Genomic DNA, 14,332 nt, shown 5'->3' on the forward strand with positions numbered 1-14,332 from the left:
CGTGAATCACTATAAATATCGACCGTGTGCCAAAGTGGATGTAAATGTTGTAGAGCGTCAGCAACAGAGGGTGAACACATGGTCTCAGCCGCTTACACCCAGTCCTCATTTTCACCTCATTCGCACCCACGGGGGATTGGGGGATGTTCGGGGGGGGGGGGGGGGGGGTTACGTGAGTATTCGTATCTGGGGTCGTAGCCTGACTCTGCTCCCACTGTAGGTAACACCTTCAAGCACCTGTCAAGTGAGGCCCTGTGCCTATTCATGTTGCACGGTGAGTTTTTTTTTCTGATGAGTGTATTTGCGAGTCATTCAGCATCGGTGGGGAAGTGGTGGAATTGTTCCGGGCAGAATGGAAACCTAACATCTACAATGTGGATTAGGTTGCTCGTTTGAAGGGTTTTGGAATATTTGAAAATGTGCTTCTATGTAAACACTGAAGTAAGTTTTAATCTTCCCAGCAGGATGGTCGAAAAAATTCAAGTGACCAATCAGAAACCTGGAAAAGCTGACTCCTTCCTCCCTCCATATAGTGATGTATTAGATGGCCCTTATGTTTAAAATTAGCATTCATACAGGACAGGGGGTCCAAAAAAAGAAAGGATGCAAGGTCCACATGTAGCTTTGCTAACAAGTTCTATATATATTTCAAATAAAAAAATACTTCTCAGCTTTGTGATATAAGTGAAAAGGCCTATTATTAGTATCAATGCTCTTTTTTTCCTCATTTTTAAACATTTTCCAAAGATTACAACAAATATTTTCATAAAGGGGACCAATTATGCTTTTTCAATTACCTATAAATGTAGTTACAATGTTGTATTCTCATGTGAAACGATGCCAAATTTTCAGATAACAAGGTTTGTGCGTTTGAAAGTGAGCCCTAAAAGAAGTTTTGAATGACTCAAAACCCTCACTTTCAAAAGGCGTGGTAAAACTGCCCCTTTGTGATGTCACAGAGGAGCGGACTTCCTTATATGGGTGTGGCTGTAAGCCAGAGAAGGTCTCTTCCCTCCCCCAAGCTCTGCTTCTCTGTTTACGTTGCTAGCAATGCCTTGAAATGAAAAGTTGTTTGCAATTCTTAAAGAAACAAGTGGTTGGAGTTCCTGATTCCTTACCAGCAAAGAAATGCACTTTAATTTGTCAACGGCATTTAACACTGGACTGTTTTGAGAACATGGGCCAGTATGCAGCTGGACTAGTCGACAAACTTGCTGAAGCACTATGCCTTTGCAGCGTTACTTGGTCGTGTGGAAGAGTCAGAAGAGCAAGCAGTAAGTAACAGTTTATCAGTGTCCTAACTGTGTTTATTTTGTATAAGTCATGGAGCAAAAGTACTTGTCTGTAGCATTATAAAGTGTGCATACGGGGTTGCTTATAGCCGTTTCCTACCGCAATTAGGTAATGGTAATGGTTTAATTAGATTACAATTGAGTGCAACACATAATCAGTAGGAAGAAGCAAAGCTTATTAAGTCCTACCCCTCCATCTCGTACTTTTACAATCAGTAACTGTTACATTTGATTAAAATTTTGCTTTGTTCAATATTGAAATATTTCTGGCCACTTTATGTTGTATATTTGTAATATGAGGTTTCCAGCTCATATTTTCATCTATTGTGATCCCCAGAAATTTATTTTCCTTCACCCTTTCAATGTCCACACCGTCTATTTGTATTTGCTGGTGCGTGTCCTTTCTGCTGTTACCAAACATGCACGATTTTAGTTTTACTTAGGTTCAAGGACAATCTATTATCATCAAACCATCTTCTTAGTGTGACCATTTCTTCTCTGACCTTTCTAATGATTTTGTCTTTACTCCCTCCAGAACAAAAAGCAGTGGTATCTTCCGCAAATAATACCAGCTTTAAGTCTTTCGTGACTTTGGAGATATCATTGATGTACAAGTTGAACAGTTTTGGTCCCAGTATTGACCCCTGGGGAACTCTGTACGTAATAGATGAACTTGCAGATGTGTATTCTCCTAGCTTTACGTATTGCTTCCTGTCAGCTAAGTAGTTTTTGACCCAGTTCAGAACTAATCCTCTTATTCTGTACCTTTCTAATTAAGTTATTAGGATGTCATGATTGATTGTATCAAAGGCTTTTGTCAGATCCATGAATACTGCGGCTGCACACTTCCTTAGTGACTCTACCCAAGTTTTTTAAACACTGGTAGTCCTGCAAAACACATTACACATTACCGATGCTGTAGAAAACCTAACGCTAAAACACTAAAGCTACTTACCATTAAGAGAAGTCTTGAAGTAACCTCTTTTCTTGAGAAACCTAGGACTGTTCAGTCTCTACTTCCCTACTTACTTCAAGAAATAACTCATGGCAAAACAGGAAGGTGGTGTCCTGTTGATCTTTGTGCCACATTGTGTGTTTGGCAACAATCAGGTAAAAATAACCTTAAATGTTTGTTTATCCCTTTCATTCATCAATTATATGCCTTAGTACAACTTTAAAAATGTGTTTTGTGTGAACATTGTTGGCTTTCTGGCATGGATTAACATTATTTCTTATAGGAAAGATTTTTTTGGTTACAGTCTGTTTCAGTTAGAGTCAGACCTTCTGGGACGGATTCATCTTTAAAGACGTGATAGGCGTGCCTCAAGGAAAGTTGATGGAATGAAAAGGTACTTTTTTCCTTGGTTGTTATCGTTTGCAATATAACAGTGCAGCCATTTTTTTATGCCAAAGTGTTGAACATCTCGCTCATGTCTTCAAAGATCTACATCCACCAGGTGTGGCTAACATCCTGGTAGACTGGCAGGTTTAATTTGCAGCAGTTTCATGTTCCATCTGTTTTCTGGTGTTGGTGGTTTTCGGATCCTTTCTGTGTTTGGTTGTTGCTGTGCGTCTGCTGTGGGCCACCGTAGTTTTTTATTGGGAGGCTTCCCCACGCAAGAAGAGATCTTAAAGCACTTTGTGGCTTCATGCATTATTTACCATGAGGATTTAAATGCTTCCATCTCATTGTGGAAGCATTCAGCCAGGTCCGACCCCCCCCACCTTCTCATCCACTAAGACCCAGAACTGGTCCTGACTAGGCCGCAGCCTCTTCACCAATTTATGAAAGTGAACTGATCCTGCTGGAGTCTTAATTAGTTGTAAGTGGAGAACATTCATGTTGTTATGAGGTTTGACTGACGAGGTCTCGCTGTTCATCGCTTGGAGATATTGCTTTGGACATTTGCATATTTGCAGACATATTAAAAGAGGATTAGCTTGCACGAACACTACAAGTGGAGGTGTGTGTGGGGGGGAGCTTCATATCATATCATAAATGACACAGGTGTGTTTGTGTGAGGGTGGGTGCAGCCTGATTAGTGCTTCTTAATTAGGACAGCTCTTCATCGCCATCCTACTCCTCCTCCTGTTCAGTCAGAGTTTAGTCCTATGTTCAATATTTACTCTGCACTGCTGCACTTGTACCGCCACTTTTTTTTTTTGTACGTTGTGAGCAGGGCGGCGAGTGGGGGTCGGGAGGCCGGAGCAACATTCATCACAGGAATGCCGCTCCTCGCACACAGGTGCTAGCCAATTAGCGAGCTGGCATTTGAGACGCTTTAATTAATATATCGTCACGGGTGAGATGTCGGGGGGTGATGCCACCATTCTCAAACAGCTGTGTACACACACACACACACACACACACACACTTGCTGGTAAAGTGAGTTCAACCTACATTTTAAGGGAAAAAACAGCAGAAAAAGAGTTTGGACACTATAATTTTTGTGTCGCGAGAGAGCATCCTCCTGGGTGAGGATCTTTGAGACTTCTTCCCAGGCCGGGCACCCCCTGCAGCTGCCTTGAGGCTTGACTACATGCTAGCTGGCCACTAAAGCATGACGCCTCGCCGTGGGCTCTGTACTCATGTCGACGTACGTAGCTTTCTCAAGCTTACTAGCGGGACATTGTCCAGCGCACCTTCTTGTTGGAACAAGACATGGTGGACAATCAATGCGTCCACAAGGTGTATTTGTAGGTGCAGAAGAACTAGATAGGTCCAACTCCTCTCACCTCTGATATAAAAAGATGGGACAAAATTTCCCGCAGACACACTCCAACATCTTGTAGAAACTCTTCCCGCAAGAGAGGAGAGCTGTCCTAGTGACTCATTTAGTTGTTCAGTGAATTGCAGACATTACTGCCGAACCGATCTTTGTATGCACTTCACAGAAAAACTACAAAATTCCTGTGCATAACCCACAACTAAATTTAGAGAGACAGAAAGATTTGTACATATGTAATGTAAGCCGCACTCCATGTCATAATTCCTTTGTCACACATGTTGTCGGCCTCTCTCGCTCTCTTTCAATGTGATCTCTGTGTCCTCCTCTTCATCTGGCAATGTCCTTGCTTTTGAAACTCGATGATAGTGATTTTTATGTTCCACGCTGTGAGGATCCACTGACAGACTTGTGCTTCAGTTACAGTTTGCTGACACTAAATTTGTCTAACTAACTTGAAGTTGATATCATATCAGTTTCTTTGTGTTTTTTTCTATAATCTCGTCTACATTCTGGTACATCAGATGGTGCTATGCACCTAAACATAAAAAAAGAACAAGAAGAAGAAAATATCTACATCTGGTTGCTTATTTTTAGTTGATAGATGGATAGGTAGATACTGTATTCATATCCAAGAGAGCAACACAGCATTTTATGTTTTGTTTTGTATGGTTTGGATTGTTTTAGTCGGCCATTTTCATCTATTAAGTCCTCATTTATCAGTTGTTAACTCCTCCATTTCTTAACCACTTCAAGCAAATACAACATGGAAATGTTCAGCTCACTCAGGACACATGCGCTACACATTCAGGTTTATAAAAATATTGCCACATTTAGTTTAATTTAATAATTTCTGTCAAAATTTCTCCATTGAAAATGAATGGGCAATTTAAGTGGTGCACTCTGTTGGTGAAAAGTCACTTAAAATTTTCCATTATTGAATCACTTTGTGGCTTCAACGGTGATGGCATGGCTTGAGTGATGAAGTACCCAACCCAAAGGTACCTGGCTTAATTCCCGCTTCTGCAGTCTTCATGTTGTGTACAGTTACATTACATTACATCAGACAGAAGTCACTGTCCTCTCATCAGCGCCACCTATCTACTAATTGGGGCAATGGCTAAACTGACAAGACAACAAATGTTAATTTCTTGATAACATTAATTTGTGATAGCAACCATCAAACTGAGTTTTGTAAATATTCCCACATTTAGAGTAATTTGATATTTTCTATGAAAATCCAACATGAAAATGTTCCGCACACATTGTATTTTTTAAATACACACTGTATTTACTTATGTACAAAACACAGTACATAACATTAAACACATAATATTAACAACTATATAAAGAGCAGTGCCTCAAAGCATGATGGAAGATCGCCGTAGGCTTATTTGGCATACCCTACTAGTAAAAGTTGTATAGCGCAGCTCAAACAGTGCTTGGATCCAGACCATGAGAGGGTTGGTTCGATTCCCGACTAACTACCAATTTACTCTTACTTTCATTGTACGTCTTAGCATATTTCCACAGCATTTCAGTCCAGCTTCAGATTCCGAGCGGCTCCTGTGTTTCAAAGCATTCACACACAATGTCTGCTGACATTGCATCATCTTGTTGTACGTGTATTTCCCCTCATTGATGTGTAGTATACATGACTTTTTGTGTACATATGTGTCAACAAATTCCAATACGTTTTCATTCAACATAACTTTGCAATCTTAGCGGTATATTTATGGTGTTTATTGAATAATTCCAAATCCAACAATGTTTTACATTTGATTTTTGTATAAATGGTGCTTGTTGTTGTTGCTCATTGTAAACTGGAGTGTGTGCATGCATACCTGGCTCCACTCAACAAGAACAAGAGGGTGAGCAAACTCATTGGCCGTTATGATGGACTATCTTAGTAATAGGATTTTCCGAAATATTTAAACATATTTAAACGATGAGTAGTAGTTCTGAAATATAGGAGATGTCATGAAAAATGACTACAATTAGACACATTGAGATGTTTTCCATTCAGCTGTGATGTTTATATACAGCTTGGCTTATATGAGTGGCGCTTTGGGCCTCATCTTTAAGACATGTGACATTTGACCCCCTGCAGTTTCAATGATGCGCCCCCATAGATCTTTTAATGTTATAGACAGAAGGTGTTAGCGCTAGCTGGTTAGCATTTGTGCATTGGAAGCGTGGCTTGCAGTGAAGCAAAGTATGTTTGCTCTCCGCACAGCGGTGCTTGGGAAGGGAGGGGAGGGAGGAAAAAGTCATATTAGCAAAAATAAATGTTGGTGGGTTGTTGGAGAGCCTGATTATGTGTGTCTCGGGCAAATTGGCGGTAATGAGTCAAGAGACTGCGCTGGTTCACATGCATTAAAACAGCCATCATTAGGAAATTAGGCCCAGATTAATCCTGTTAATGACACGCTGGTGCTCAAGGGAGGATAAAAAAAGGAGAGAAAAGAAGAGACGTTCCCAGATGTCGGGATGCGGCAGCGTGATGAAGCATCCACCGCTAGCGACAGCTCCCTCCCTCTCTTCCCGCCGCTAACGCAGGGCCGCTCCCGCCACTTGAAATGCAAACGAGACGGGCGGAGCGTGGAAGAGGATGAGGGAGGGGGCCACGGTAGTAGGGGAAGAGGGAGAGGGGGGTCTACAGTCGACTGCTAATGAGAGCAGATCCTGGAGATGAGGAGCGAGAGGGGGTGAATAAATTAAAAAAAAAAGAAGAAGAGGAGAGGAGCGATGTGAACTGCAGGATGAGACGCACCAGCGGGAACTCTGATGTCCCCAATTAGGAGGCATGTCACCCCCCGTCTGGGCCGCAGTAATAAAGCCCTCACTCTGTATTCGCCATCACATGGCTCCGACACTGTTAACATTCTAATATGTCGACCGTGCGTGCTAACATTAATTACTTGGCCATTTGGACGGCGGCGGAATCTCCTTAATGTTTGCTCCCCGATGGAAATGTGAGCCGGGGCTTAGGAGCGTTACATGAGAAAATAATAAGTCCTATTTACCCAAGCAGCACGCCTTCCTCCTATTGACTTTTGGATACAAGCACCCCGCCCGTACTAAGGCAATTATTCCGTGAATTTTAACAAGAATCTGATCCCTGGAAATGGCGTCTGCTTCTTTTTTCCCCCTTCAGGCTTCCGTGGGCCCTCCAGCATGCAAAGCTGCTGTTTGACAGGGGCCACACCGCATTTACATTTAATGACATCTCCATGCCATGATGCATTCATGGTCACCTTGTTCTGCTACAAATACTAAACTTGCTGTTTGCGGCGGCCAACGAGAAGAAGAAAAGAATATTACAGCCCCCCCCCCCCCCCCCCCATTCTCGCTCCATGTTGCTTGTATTACGGCGCGGGACCGTGCATTATTAATGTAGTGGCGATGAAGGCAGGTGGAGCGGCCCTGGAGAGAGGAGCGAGCCTCCGTTTAATTAACAAATAATCTCCTAATTGACTCTGCTCTCATGTCGCGCCCGCCACAGTCCTCCATGTTAAAAAAATGCTTTACTTCAGAACGTCTTAAAAATGTTAGTTGGCTCCGTTTGGAAAGAATCCATTTCCAAGCAAATCAACATTGAAATTCACGGCGTTAGACTGACGTGTTTTGCAGTGAATGATGCTCTTAAGGAAGATCACATCAATTTGACTTCAAATTGTCATTAATTTGCTTTGCTCCGGTTTGGCCTGTTTGTAAGTCACACACTGCCCCCTAGTGGGAGAGGCAGGTCACAGCTGTAATAAATCAGTGCTGACAGACTCTGCTGCTTTCTGCACAGCTGGGAGAATGCAAGGCCTCCACAGACCATAGAGGCATGCTCGTTTAAATTGGCATCCCTAATGTTAGGCCATATGTTATATGTTCATAGAACAGTAATAATTTAACACATAAAGCAACAACAACAAAACATACAGAAAATAGTCAAAATATGTTTTTTTTACTGAAAATGTTAATAAGGTGAGCCAAAATGGGATGAGTTGGTCCTGTTTTTAGCAATTGAAATAATATTTCTATGTGTGTGTGTGTGTGTGTGTGTGTGTGTGCAGGTAGCAATTGATGCCCACCATGTTAAAACAATAGAGAATATATTAAAAAAAAAGCATAATTTACATAAAGAAAAATTGACTTATTATTTAGTTTAAGTGTACAAGATACAACTAACAACATTAATTTCTAAGTGGACAAACAGCAAACCAACTAAAAAACATTGTTTATGCTGAATATGTAACTGTAGTTTATGCAAATAAAACATGATATTTTGGGATTTCTGTATGCATTACCACTTTAATAATCAGGTTAAGCGTGTACATTATTAGACCAATACATTAATTTGGGCTGAAACTAATGATTATTGTCTTAGTTAACGAATCTGATTAATTTTGGTTTGGACCAAGTCAAAATGCCAAAGATGGCTGTTTGGGATTCAAACAAATCAGCCTAATTCGTACAGCCATGGCCAAAAATGTGGGCATCTTTGGTATGCCATTGGCCATGACGCTGCTATGTACAGTTTATATGTGTCAAAACTGCAATCTCACACTGTGTGGAGAAAAAAAGGTCTAGTATGTTAAAAAATAAACAAATGTCAATGTTATATTGTTGCATTTAATACTGTTGGCACACGAAAGCAATAAAATGCCAAAAGAACATAGTCATGGATGGTATCACCCAATGAAAACAAGGCTGTAACCTGTTCCACATAAAAATATTACAATAATAATAATACTATCATGGTGTTTGCACCTGCACGCGTGTGTTCAAAAGTGAGCAGATGTACATTTGAATATTTACATCAATGCAAACACATTGGCGTTGTGGTCATGTGATCGTGTGTTCAGGGATTTCCTGATGTCTCCAGATGAGGAAAAGATGAAGTCGGAGTTGAAATTCCAGGTTGACGCCATCCCCTCATCAGGATGGATTCGTCTCACGTCAGGTTACGCAGGGCGCAGCTACGATATAGCCTGCTTTCAGTCTCATCCGGGACGCCTTCACCACACTGACCCCTTTAGTCACGGAAGACTCTGTCTTTGCGGCTCCAGAAAGGGATCCCGGTGTGGGGAAAGGATTCCGGGACGAGACAGATGATGCTTGAAAGCCATCAGTGTTATGAATTAGAATGAGATGCTAATGTTTTGGGATGTGATGGTTAGCCGGGATAGACATGTAATATGTTACACCTGTTAACTGTGACGTATAGGATTTGGGCTCCATGGAGTGATTTGAAAATTGTCGGAATGGGAACGGCCTTCATGTAGCGGGACCTCCAGCATACGCTGTCATTAATGGATGTTCAGCAGGAGTCCATAGTTGGATCAAGCGCCAGCCATGGCAGCCTGTTGGGTCATTATTACACTCAAGGTAACTGCATGTACCTTTGCCACTGCATTGGTCCTTCAGTCCTTTTGTGACTGAAATTCTAGAACCCTTTGCAATGGAAATACATACCGTCCTAAACTAAACTAATCTGCTCAGCGGCAGAAAGTATCACGATGCAGGAGTTAGCCCCTGTGACAGTTCATTTAGTTTTCCTTGTATGCTCTTATTTTGGTATCCACTTCCTGTCTTGCCTCGTTTCTGTTTTCCTGTTTTTCATATCTCCCACACCTGCTCCTAATTTTCACCCCTCTATTTAGTTCAGGTGTGTGCTCTTTCCATTGTTGGATCATTGTCGTTTTTTCTGTTCATACATGTCAGTTGTCCTGCTCCATTGCATCATCATTAAAACACATTTTACCTGCATTTGGGTCCTCATTTCTGCATCCTGGGGTCGCAACGCCACGCCACACCACGCCACGCCGCACCGTGACAAGAAAGCAGACAAACAATCAATGCATCTGGACTTTTTTTGGCCGTGGCCCCCCGTTTAAGCTGCTAACTTATCTCGGCCAACATTATTAAGCTGCTGTCAGGTGCTAACACTGATTATACGCATACCTGGTGATAGGTGCATTTGAAACTAAGGGTCATTTTCCAAATAATAAGGGATATTGCTGGAGCTACAAAGACCCGACTGCCTACTGCCAATGCACTGTAACTTTGTCCTCACAGATTGCTGTAGCTCAGGCATGGATACCACCCATTGTCACCTGCAGTGCCAAATATTTTACTTTTTAAACACTAAAAAAATACAGGAAACTATTTCAGTACGTTTGTTTATATGGTTTATATTTTTTTAGTGGGCCACTTTATGTCTGGCACAGTTCAGTTCCAATCAGCAGAAGTTTTAACGTTACACATTCATTTATGTATAAATTTGGTGCTACCTGTTTGCTCTCACACATAAACCCATTTTAATGGGACTGTCTTTGGAACTGCATACATTAGATGGCAATGTAACGCTGCTTCTTATTATGCAAATTTTCTAGCCCTTTGCATTGAGTTGTGGACTCCTATAAGAGCAGCTACATACGAAAACAGCACAGAAAGCTTTCAAGATCTTCCAGAATCTGCACCTATTCACATATTTTTTTGGATTTCTTGCTTTCTGCTAAAAAAAAGTCTGTTTTAATTTATTCCACCCACGGCACGCCGACTCCGCTGTGGTTGGTCACACTCCCGAGTTCTCAGGAGGACTTCCCGTGTTATAACGACAGCTGCCGGACCCAACTTTATTGGAGTTGATAATAAACAGCAATTTATGTTCTTAAAATGTCCACTTTTAACATAAAGCCATATGTGTTGGATCCTGAATCCGATCCGGAAGTAGAGACTAAAGAGTCTGAAGTTTCTCAAGAGAAGAGGTTACTTCAAGACGTTGTAAGTAGGTTTTCTACAGCATCAATAACGTGACATGTGGTCATTACATGTTTTTTGCGGGATTAGTCCCACTGATTGGTGTAGGAATTGGCTTTTCCTCTATAATGCTTACACAAAATAAACACACTGATACTTACTGCTTGCTCTTCTGATCCTTTGACATGATGAAGTCATGTTGGAAAGGCATCAGGCTTCAAGTTTGTTGGCTAGTCCAGCTGCATTGTGGTCACAAAACGTATGTAGCTTTCCCTTACACCTGAACAAACTCTTTCTGGGAGCCATTGCTAACACCGTAAACAGAGAAGCAGAACTTTAGGGAGGGCGGGGGAGCGTATCTGACCTACTGTTCATGACCTTATAAGGAAGCCCGGCACAGAAAGCCAGTGAAACAAAAACTCCCTGAAACCGAGCATTTTGAGCCATTCCAAACTTCTTTCAGGGCTCACTTCTAAATGCGCAAACCCCATTATTTGAAACTTTGGCATCGTTTAACAGCAAAATACAACTTTCTTACTACATTTATAGGTTAGAAAAGTGGAAAAAGCATAACAGGTCCCCTTTAACACACATCATAAGGTGTACCAGAGAATAATAAGACGTAGTAATTTAAAACGTGACTTTATTCCTATAATATATTATTTGTTCTCATCACATATGTTCCATAACCTAACGTGACTTTGTTGTTTTGTTTGTTTCAGTGTGCTGACTTAGCTACTTGGCCGCTATATCTAGCAAGTTTTTAGACCCCTCTAGTGACTCTTGTGCCCAGCAACAAATGAAGCAACCCTTTCTTATCTTATTGGACACTTTTGGAGAAAAGCCTGAATGCAAATCTCGCTCTTTTCAACAGGCGGTGGGTCCTTCTGTAGGCTCCATCTAAAAGCACACAAAAAATAGAATTATCGCTCACAAATTATGAGAAAATGTAAAAATAATGTTCAGGATAGCGGAACTTATGTTGGTGATGCTTTTTTTCGTCTTTCATGCGGCTATGGTGTCACATCAGTTACTTCTGTCGCTGTGTGGAAACACATTTATCAATCTGAGCTGAACCGATGCAAACCGAGCTGAACCGGACACCTTGGTGGAAACGTGTCGTCAAAAGTAGCCTCTATCATTTCCTGCCAGCAAAGTAAACACCGCCTTAAAACTTGTTTGGCTCACAAGTCAAAACAAAAAAGCAGCTAAAAACTTGTCATCGCTAGCTTGAGCCGAGCAAAAATAAACATTTGTCGAGTGTGAAGCCAAGAATTGATTTGTGGCTTTGGGTGGGTGAGGTGTGTGTGTGTGTGTGTGTTGATGGGTTGGGGGGGTGCTAACATCGTAGCCCGTGTAGCTTAGCCCCAGGCTGTAGCTTAGCGCTGCTTTTATACATAGTTTATTTCTACCTGTTCTCGGACCTGTACCGTGCCCGAGTCTGCTCCAATTCCCCAGTCTGGTCCTGATATGTTTGAATCCAGCAGCTTGTGAATAAAACACAGCGTGGTGTATAATGCAGGACCTCGCCATTGGTCATGAATTGACAACGTACTCCACTCACCTGCTGGAAATAACCGCAGTTCACATTGTGTGTGTGCACGTGGCGTCCAGTAGGCCGATGGACTCTGGACTGACACCATGACGCTTCTGTGGAGGATAGCTGTTTGAATATTTCATTGCCCCTCCAAGCGCTAAAAGACTACAAAAGTGACCCCGCTCGTTTTTGAGCCGAGCGAGCGCTGAAGGTCACGCTGAAGCCTTGTGGGGAAAAAAAAAAGTGTATTATTGTGTCAAACATTGCCAATGTGTGATAACTTTGCGGCATAAACTCACCGGAGGATGCTGAGAGACAAACATTCTCGCCAATGCTGTTGTACAGCCAAAAAAAGCACAAGTGTGTACTGTAGTGCTGCCAACTCCTCAGAGATAAGGAAAGTAGCTGTAAGTGGTCCTGGAATTTGCGTGTATAAAAAATCTGCGAAATATGTTTTTATACCTACATATGAAAAAAGACTGATTGTTTTTAGGGTGACAGTAACAGAAAATCGAAAGTCACCAAAAGTCTTCAAAAGACCTGAAAATATTGCCAGTTTTGAATGTCAACAATGTCAAGCTAGTGCATTTATTTGTCGAACTGCAAGGCGGAATATTGTGCCAAAAGTCATGTGGCAGGTTTTTGTAGTTGTAGAAATGTTTTTTTGTACTTGAAGGATATTTTTTTTTATACTTGCCGTTCACTGTACTAACAATGCTGGCCTTTTTTAGCCTTTGTATAGGTCTCCAAAGCAATCCTCAAGCTCCAAAGCTCCAATTGAGTGGCATGGAAAAGAACAGTATGACATAATACATTGTGATTTTCAGACACGTTTACTATTCCTGTAGTTAATTTGAATGAATAGCCACAATACCTCTTATCAGCGTGTACTAACATCATCATATCTCAGTAGATTCAGATTAAATCAAAGACGAAATGCACGACTCATTTGGGATAAATTAGGGATTTTTCTGCAGCGTGATAAAAATCCAGATGTGGGATTCAAACGATGTTACTTAATCAATCATATTTCTCTGACGTCATCCCCAAGTTGCTCACGGCCACTAGGTTTAGACATAGACATACACTCCTTGTTTTTTTTCCCTGACAAAAGGAAGAAGGATAGTGGTGTGCCACCCCCCACCCCCCTCCCTCTCATGTGTACCTTTCACAAGCAAAAACAACCAAAATGCCAAAAAGCACACACATTATAGGAAAAATACACTTGCAGAAACAAACAAATGTCTGTTCAGCTGGCGAGGGGGGCGGGGGGAGGATGGTCGGTTGGTAGGGTAACGGGGGGAGGTGGGGTGTACCTGTCGTTAGCTGCTTTAGCGGCTAATGAGACTCCTCTACACTCGGTCACATCACATTTGTTTGCTGCCAGTTGCTTTGAACAGCTGCCAGATATTCAGCCTTCTTTTGATCACCAAATCTGTCTGAATTTCAAATCACACGTGAAACACCCCCAACAAAACCACCCACCCCCCTCCAACGTAGCCCCGCTCCACACACACCCAACACCCCCACTATAGCGCCAGCACAAGTGCCTGTCTTCACATCTTAAATTTTGTTTGTTTCTACTCGCCAAATGGGTAGACACACATGCTAACTAGCTGGTAAGCTAACATCATTGATTTGCCAATTTTATGATAAGCTAACTTCATGTGATGGAGTTTAATTGGAGAGGGATGAATAGATATGCTAACATTCATAATAAGCTAACTAAATAGTTGCTAGTTTTCTAAGCTAACTTGTTAGTTGGTAACTTGCTAAGCTAATAATATGCTTTCAGAGTTTAAGGGATGGGGAGGTGTACTAACTTGATTGATAAGCTAACTCGATAGATACATACGTACTTGACTGATTTGTATTAATAACTTGCTGATTATGACAGAATACTTTTTTTTATAATCAAACAAGGTGCTTCCTAACTTGTTAAGTTTGCTGTTTGGGGAAATAGGAGACACAGTAACTATCTTGATAAGCTAACTAGAAAGAAGCTAACTGGCAAGATAACT

The 14,332-nt window shown here is 41.6% G+C and overlaps 2 long non-coding RNA genes across 3 annotated transcripts in view; one reads left to right on the top strand and one right to left on the bottom strand.

Annotated features, from left to right (window-relative positions):
- LOC131129988 (uncharacterized) overlaps positions 1-9,295 on the top strand; it is a 122,508-nt gene extending 113,213 nt beyond the window's left edge. Inside the window, exon 4 of the long non-coding RNA XR_009129938.2 lies at positions 8,898-9,295. This is a non-coding gene — a long non-coding RNA (uncharacterized LOC131129988). The remainder of the gene's footprint in view (positions 1-8,897) is intronic.
- A 2,752-nt stretch (positions 9,296-12,047) lies between these two features.
- LOC131129992 (uncharacterized) lies at positions 12,048-13,775 on the bottom strand. 2 transcript variants are annotated; one of them, XR_009129944.2, is made up of 3 exons: positions 13,628-13,775; positions 12,339-12,424; positions 12,048-12,261 (listed from the first exon to the last, which is right to left on the bottom strand). It is a non-coding gene; the product is annotated as an uncharacterized LOC131129992 (long non-coding RNA). The 2 variants fall into 2 exon arrangements; XR_009129943.2 differs by lacking the exon at positions 13,628-13,775 and adding an exon at positions 12,611-12,733 and having other exon boundaries at positions 12,339-12,535.
- Positions 13,776-14,332: the final 557 nt, after the last annotated feature.

The sequence above is a fragment of the Doryrhamphus excisus genome, linkage group LG4 (assembly GCF_037039965.1).
Source record: "Doryrhamphus excisus strain RoL-2023G ecotype Guam linkage group LG4, RoL_Dexc_Guam_v1.1, whole genome shotgun sequence".
Taxonomy (NCBI): Eukaryota; Metazoa; Chordata; class Actinopteri; order Syngnathiformes; family Syngnathidae; genus Doryrhamphus; species Doryrhamphus excisus.